Source organism: Heterocephalus glaber, unplaced genomic scaffold, assembly GCF_053883595.1.
Source record: "Heterocephalus glaber isolate CG9 unplaced genomic scaffold, H.glaber_assembly_v1.0 deba00001472, whole genome shotgun sequence".
NCBI lineage: Eukaryota > Metazoa > Chordata > Mammalia > Rodentia > Bathyergidae > Heterocephalus > Heterocephalus glaber.
The window spans coordinates 61,021,893-61,029,428 of record NW_028258315.1 but is presented as its reverse complement, the minus strand read 5'-3'; the positions used below and the strand labels follow the sequence as shown (position 1 = coordinate 61,029,428).

The window sequence follows — 7,536 nt, the reverse complement described above, 5'->3', positions numbered from 1 at the left end:
TAACAGAGGAAAGGAAAAAGCCATATGATCCTGTCACTAGTTGGAGAAAAAGTACTGGACTAAATTCTACAGCTGTTCATGGCAAAAGGTATCAGAAGACTAGAAGTAGAACAGAACCTTCTCAACAGATCAAAGACATGTACTCCATACTTTCAGCAAAAATGCCTTATATGAATGGAAAAGATACAATGCTTTCTCCCTTAGGTAGGGAACAAGGGCATATGCCTACTCTTCATCTGTCCATTAAACTTTGAAACATAGACCCAAACCAAGTCTGACAATAAAAAGAAACAAGTAGCATAAGACTGGCAAAGTCGAAGTAAAATCTTTATATGTAGATGAAATGATCATCAACAGAGAAAATACTAAGAAATCCCTAGGAGGCCCTAGAACTTGTATTTGAATTTAGCAGGATTAGAAAACACAAGGTATATATAAAAATTCAGGTCTATGTATACTTGCTATAAATAAGAATTGGATATTGAAATTTAAAAGTTATATAGGAGTACAAAGGACCTAGAAAAATAAAAAGAAAAAATAACAGTGCTGAAAGACATTTATTACCTAATTTTAAGACTTCCTGTAAAGCTACAGTAATCAAGGCAGTGTTGGTGCAAGGAAACACATATAGTCATTGGAATCAAACAGAGAATCTAGAAATAGAACCATATATATATGGTCCACTGAGTTTTGAAAGATTACTTAACATTAACATTTTATAGAACATAAACTCAATTCAAGAGCAGAGGAAAAAATAGTGTTTTCAGCAAATGATACTAGAATACCTTTTATCCGTATGTAAAAAATTAACCTCAATCCTTTATTTCCACACATAAAAATAACTTGAAAGAATCAATGAACCTAAATATGAAAGACTAAAACTATAAAACTTTAAGAAGAAATTATAAGAGAAAGTGTTCATAAGTTTAGGGTAGGCAAGAATTTCCTAGGATACAAAAAACATGATGTATAAAAGAAAAAAATATATAAATGAGATTCCATCAAACTTTAAAACTTTAAATGACATCGTTAAGAAAATGAAAAGTAGTGCTTAAATAGACCATATTTATAATACATATAACATATGACCAGAATATTTATAAAGAACACTTACATCTCATTAATAGACAACCCAATTAAAAAGTAGACACAAGAAGATGATAAATAGCCAGTACAGCACAAAGATGTGCAACACTAGAATCAGAAAAATACTAATCATTACAATAACAAGATCGTATTATACACTCATTAGGGAGCTGAAGTTAAAAGTTTTAAAAGAACAAATGTCAGCTTAGGTGTGAACCAGTTAAAACTTTCTAATAGTGCTAATGTGAATGTAAAATGATAAAACCATTTTGGAAAACAATATAGAAATTTGTTGTATTACTGTTAAGAACCAACAGTCCTGTTCTTAAGTTTTTATGTAAGAGGAACAAAAACAAATGTTCACAATAGATTGGTACATAGAAGTTGACTATCCCTTATCTGAAATTCTTGGGACCAGAAGTGTTTCAGATTATGGGTTGAAATCCACTTGATCTGCAAAGAGGATAGCTACTCCTGTTTTTTTCTCAGGTTCCTGTCACATGGAGTATTGTTTTCCACCCTTTAATTTTCAGTGTATGAGTTTCTTTTTGAATTATTTCTTGTATGCAGCATATTGTTGGAGCTTGCTCTTGACCCATTCTGCCAGTCTATTTCTTTTGACTGGTGAATTGAGACCATTAACATTGATGGTTATAACTGATACATATTGACTTTTCATTGTCATGACTTTTTCTTTTTGTTGGATTCTCTCCCTTTGCATTTAATTTCTTGTCATGCCCAGTGGATTCATTTTGCTGGGCTTCCTGGGGTTGTGATCCTCATTGTCTTTTCCAACGGTATTGTCTAAAATTTTTGGAGTGCTGGTTTGGTATTCATGAAGTTCCTCAGGTGCTCTTTGTTATGAAAGTATCTTATTTCTCCATCAAATTTGAAAGATAATTTTGCAGGGTACATCAATCTGGGTTGGAGGCTGTTTTCCTTTAGGGCTTGAAATACATCACTCCAAGCTCTCCTTGCCTTGAGGGTTTGCATTGAGAAATCTGCTGTAATTCTGATGGGCTTTCCTTTGTATGTGATTTGTTTCTTTTCTCTCACTGCTTGTAGAATTTTATTCTTCTGTTGGGGTTCTCACATCTTAACTATTATATGTCTATGTGTAGATTTTTTTTGATCAAGGCTAGTTGGAGTCCTATATGCTTCTCTCACCTGTATATTAAGTTCTTTTCCCCTGCTTGGGAAGTTTTCTGTCATCAGTTCTGTGAACATATTTTTAATGTTATCTGGTCTCTCTCCTGTTTCTTCATTGACTTCAATCAGTTTTATGTTATTCTTTGCAATGTCTAGCAGCTGCTGGATTGATTTCTCATAGTCCTTTACTATTTTAAAGAAATTTTTCTTTTCCTGGTCACTGATTGCAATCTTATCTCCTATATCTGAAATTCTGTCTTCACATTGCCTCATTCCACTGTGTAAGCTTTCTTTTTTTTTGTTTTTCACAATCTCACAGGATTTTTTTTTGATCAAAATTTGTACAATAAAGTTTATTCCTGTTCTTTTTGATGCTAACATAGTTTTATTGATATAGATTTTCAAACCCATTTAGATCCAATAGGGTCTTTAATATATAGCCTTCTGATTATAAAAGCAACAGATTATACTTACAGAAATATATATACGAGGCATTTAATCAGAAAAAAAAAGTGAGAACATATTTTTCATGTTTGATACCCCAAATAACTTACAGAAGGAAGTAAAAATAGTTTGGCTATAGTTTTAATAAAGCTAAAACCCACTATAACTGATGGAAAAAAATCAAACATTTAAGGATCAATTTAGCTAGCATTCTGTCCAAATAAATTCTTTCCATTGCACTGAATATTAGAATTATATGTTAAGGAATTTTTAATTAATATGTTCCAGAATTGCACAGTTATACTGGTCAATGTTCCTATTTCCCTATTCTTGTCTTTATCCTACCCTTTGCTTTCTATGGATCAAAATGTTAAATCATAGTATTGGTGGCTCTTGTAGACAGATTTGAGCTGGTATACAACATTGTGCTCACTAGGTTTTATGAGCATAAACATTAAAATGTTACATAAAATGTACCATGTTTTACTCTACACACTGATCTAAGATGGTTTAATGTCTTGACAAAAGGTGAGATGGCTTAAGTTACATTTTACATTTTGTACATTTAGACCACCAAATGCATAGATATTCTAACATGAAATTCTGGGTCTTCAGTATCTCATAGTGCTGGATGCTCTGAAGTATGACGGAAACTTGTAACAAAGACTAACCACAAAGTACCAGATGTTTCTTGCCATTTGTGACCTTGAAATAAAAATGCACCAGATCAGGATCACAAGGATAGTACTGAAACCATAATGTATGTTCTGCAACTTGTTCAAATGTTTTCTAGCTGCAGGGAGGCCAGACATTTCTTCATTCAAAACATATTTCTCAGTTCCCATTCAGTAGTTTTCTATATATTCCGCCCAATGTAATTTTTGTACATCAATATTGAAGGTCTTTTTATCTTGAGGATTTAGTTGATTCATTAACATATTGATATTATCAGTATTCCAAACCCAAGAATTACTTGTGAAATATTCAAGAAACACTATAGCTTTGTGAAGACATGTTATTGTTTTCATCATCCTTGGGCTTCTTCCAGTCATCCTGAGGTAGATATCATACTGGAATGCTGGGGCCTTATGGCTTACAGCCATCCAGTAATGATATAAAGGTTATTGGAGGTTAGATTTATATTGGGCCATATGAAGGCCTGTTTGAGAGGATTCCTCTTGAAAGTGGAAATTACATGGTATTCAACTTCATCCCAGTAGAAAGGATTAGTGCTGCCTGTTGTACAATTATACACCATGATGTTTCTTAGTCTATTAACTCCAGAATACCAGGTTGCCACAAGACTTGTGTTGACAACTACATCTACAGGAATACAATCTGCAAGGGCATTATTGGAGGCATGTACGATTTGAAGAATTCCTTTCCCTGCTGCAATAAAGAGACCACTTGGTCCATTAAAGTTATCAATCCATCCAGGAAAATGTTCTTTCCAACTGGCAACAATTGACAGCCTTACAATCGGTACATTTAGCTTTGCTCCTTCTTGCTGTACAACATATTCTGGCAAAACTTTCATGTATATGTGTGTATTAGGTCTGTCTTCTTTTAATTTTTGTGTTATATCATTTACTAGGGCATCATCCATCCATTCTAAAGAATCAATCAGCTTCTTGGGATCTACAGAGTCTGAATAGACTACTTCATCAATATGCTTTTGATTGCAGTAGGCATATGCTGTTAAGACATGCATGAATACTTCCAGATTCTTCATTTGTTGTGCAAGGAGAATAAGCTGTTGTGCACCAATCACATTTAACTGAACAGTGTCTCTTAAATTTTCATTAAACCATACTGTAGCTTCACAGTGGAATATAATATTGGTAGAATCTATGATGACTTCTGTATCTTCTTTACTAAGAGCCAATTTAGGCTGGATGAGTTCACTGTTGATTGCTACAATTTTCTCTCTAAAATCTGGATTTTCATCTCTTAATCTGTCACAGAGTTTGCCACTAAGAACTTCTTCCACTTGTTCCTGGGGTGTCTGTCCAGCTTTCTGCCTCACCAAAACATACACTGAATTCACCTTAGGACAAGACCTCAGCAATTTTTCCAGAAGCACCTTTCCTAGAAAACCAGTAGCTCCTGTCAGAAGAACATTCTTTCCTTCATAGTATTCTGGGATTGAAACCATTTTGACCCCAGATGCCAAGCTCAGGCCTCACTGTTCCCTGACACCTCAGCGAAGGCTGTGTGCCACTGGCATTGGGCCCTCCTCACTCACATTTACTGTTGCATAAGCTTTCAATGGAGTTTTTAATCTCCTGGAAATCTGTTTGTATCTGTTTTATGGATTCCATTTGTTTCCTATGTTGGGATTCCATCATGTTCCTCAGTTCCTCTATTTTTTTAATCTGTGTCCTCTCTAGACTTATTAATCATGTTGTGCACTATGGGTACAATCTCTGCTGTTATCTGAGAAATTATTTCTGATTTCATTTTTTCCAGATCCTCTTTCGTTGCCAGTTCAGGGAGTCTATGTGGTTGAGTATGAGATTGTTCCATCTTGTTTCCCTTTGGGGTTTCTTTACATGATCTGGAAGTCTAGTTTTGAGACTTGTTTACATGTCTTCTCATTTTGATGGGGGGGCAATGGGGTGCTACTGGTGCCTGCATGGCTCACCTCCTCTGTGCTGAGGGCAGGGGCTGGTATGGGCCAGGCAGGGCCGGCTCAACTCCTCTGCACTTGGGCAGTGTTATGGTGGCCCAGAGAAGCCTCCTCCTGTGTCCTGGGAATGGCTCCAAAGGGCAGTATTCAGGGTTTATATCATTGTCCAAGAGCCTCAATGCTCCACTCATCTGAGCAGCAATAACTGTAGCTCCACATTCACTCCTGAGATCTAACACAGATTTTCCCCTGACAACATCTGGATTATCCAAAAGATACCTAGGCTCACAACACCACACTGAGAAAGAAAGCACCAGGAGGTCTGTAACTATCCCTTAGGATGCAGCCTGTGCGCCTGCTATAATAAACTTTTTTTACTTGTAAATAGCAGTACATTCTTTTAAAAATTACAAAAATGTATAGTATAATAAATACAAAAACTGGAAATATAGTCATTATTATTGACAAATATTATGTACCGTGCAGTACTTTCATTTTACTGACATCACAGTAGGTTTGTTCAAACAAGCATGACAACAAACACATGAGTAACATGTTGCACCACACTATTATGATGACTATTATGTTACTAAGTGATAGGATATTTTTTGCTCCATTATAAACTTGTTGGACCATCAACATATATATGGTCCACTGCTGACCACAACATTGCTATGTGTGGTATGACTGTGCATAACTACAGTGATGTTAAACACAATAATTAAATAGTACAGTGCAGTCTAGTAGAAGAGAACAGGGAGATTGAATGGGAACAGCAGGTAAATAGGAAATGCAGGAAGTAGGGAAAACCCTAAGAAGAGAAATTTTGGGGTGATAGAGAAGGAGGAGAATGTCCAGAGACCTGAGGTACAGTCAGAAAGATGAGGATGATATGTGGTTAGGCTACAAAAACAGGTGAGAACTAGAATAAAAACTCTGCAGAGAAGGCTAGAGATTATGAGTTTTTACTAGGCAAGCAACCTTGTTATCAAGCAGTTTCAAAACACTACTTAGATATTTCTAGCCATTCTTCAGTAAAAGTTCATTCAAATAAGGAAAAGGGAGCATTTCCAGGCATTCTAACTTAAGTAAATTATACAGTTATATTACTAAAGCAATTACATTTTATAATTTGCTCATGGGAAAATAAATGAGAAATAAAATAAAATGCTATTGGTCATTTTATTTCTATTTTTCTGCACCATTGCCTTCTACAAATGCAGTGCTGGAGGTCAGTCAATTCCAAATTTCAAATAGCCCTGTTTTAAGCAATCACTTCAAGCTCATGTTTGTGCCTCTGAAAGACTCAGACAAGGGTGCTCCTGAAAATGAATAAAATGAGGTTTATAAAGGATTACTGCACACTTTCCTCAGTTTGAAAACAAATGTTGAGACCAGATATCTTGATGTATGCCTATAGTCCCAGCTACTTGGGAGACTGACGTAGAAGAATCAGTTGAGTCTACAAGCTCAAGGCCAGTGTAGCCAAAACAGCAAGACCCCATCACAAACAAAGCAATGAGCCAGGCATGGTTGTACACACCTGTAACCCCAGCACTCTGAGGGGCTGAGGCAGAAGGATCACAAGTTTAAGTCTGGCAATTAAGGGACTTAGTGAAATCCTATCTCTAAAAAAATAAAATAAAAAGGGTTGGTGGTTGTAGCTATGTGAGAAGGCCCTGGGTTCAATCCCCAGTACAGAGAGAAAAAAATCAGAAGATAATAAGTTGAGGGGCATTTTCCTTTCAATGAGAAAAGTGAAAAGAATTTTATCTCCATACCATAATTGGATTTTTTCAGTGAAGAACAGATTTTTGAAGAATAAACACTGTGATCTATCAGGCAACTTTTTGCCCTCAATTTGATATGTATTTCAGTTCTTCCCAAAAACACTTAAAAAGTTTAGGATTGTCAAGATGAGGTATAGACTACTTTTATTTACATTGATGGGACAAACTTTGCACTTATTGCTTTAAGAGAATATTTAAAGATTTTAAGTTGACCAAAGAAAGGAAATCATTTTATTTTCCATTAAGCTTGTTTGTAGGAAAATAACAAACTCTTGGCCTCAAAACCACTTTCCATTTCCACCATCAAGGCTTACCCTTGCCAAATTGCTTTAAAATAATTACAGCTTTTCAAAAGGTTTTTCAACAACACACAAACATCCATTTTCCTGTGAGTATTCATTCATATTACAATAATTGAAAAACAATGTTAGCTTGGAT

At 35.4% G+C, this 7,536-nt stretch overlaps 1 pseudogene; it reads right to left on the bottom strand.

Moving 5' to 3' along the window:
* Positions 1 to 3,290: 3,290 nt before the first annotated feature.
* Positions 3,291 to 4,840, bottom strand: LOC101710710 (fatty acyl-CoA reductase 1 pseudogene; annotated as a pseudogene).
* Positions 4,841 to 7,536: the final 2,696 nt, after the last annotated feature.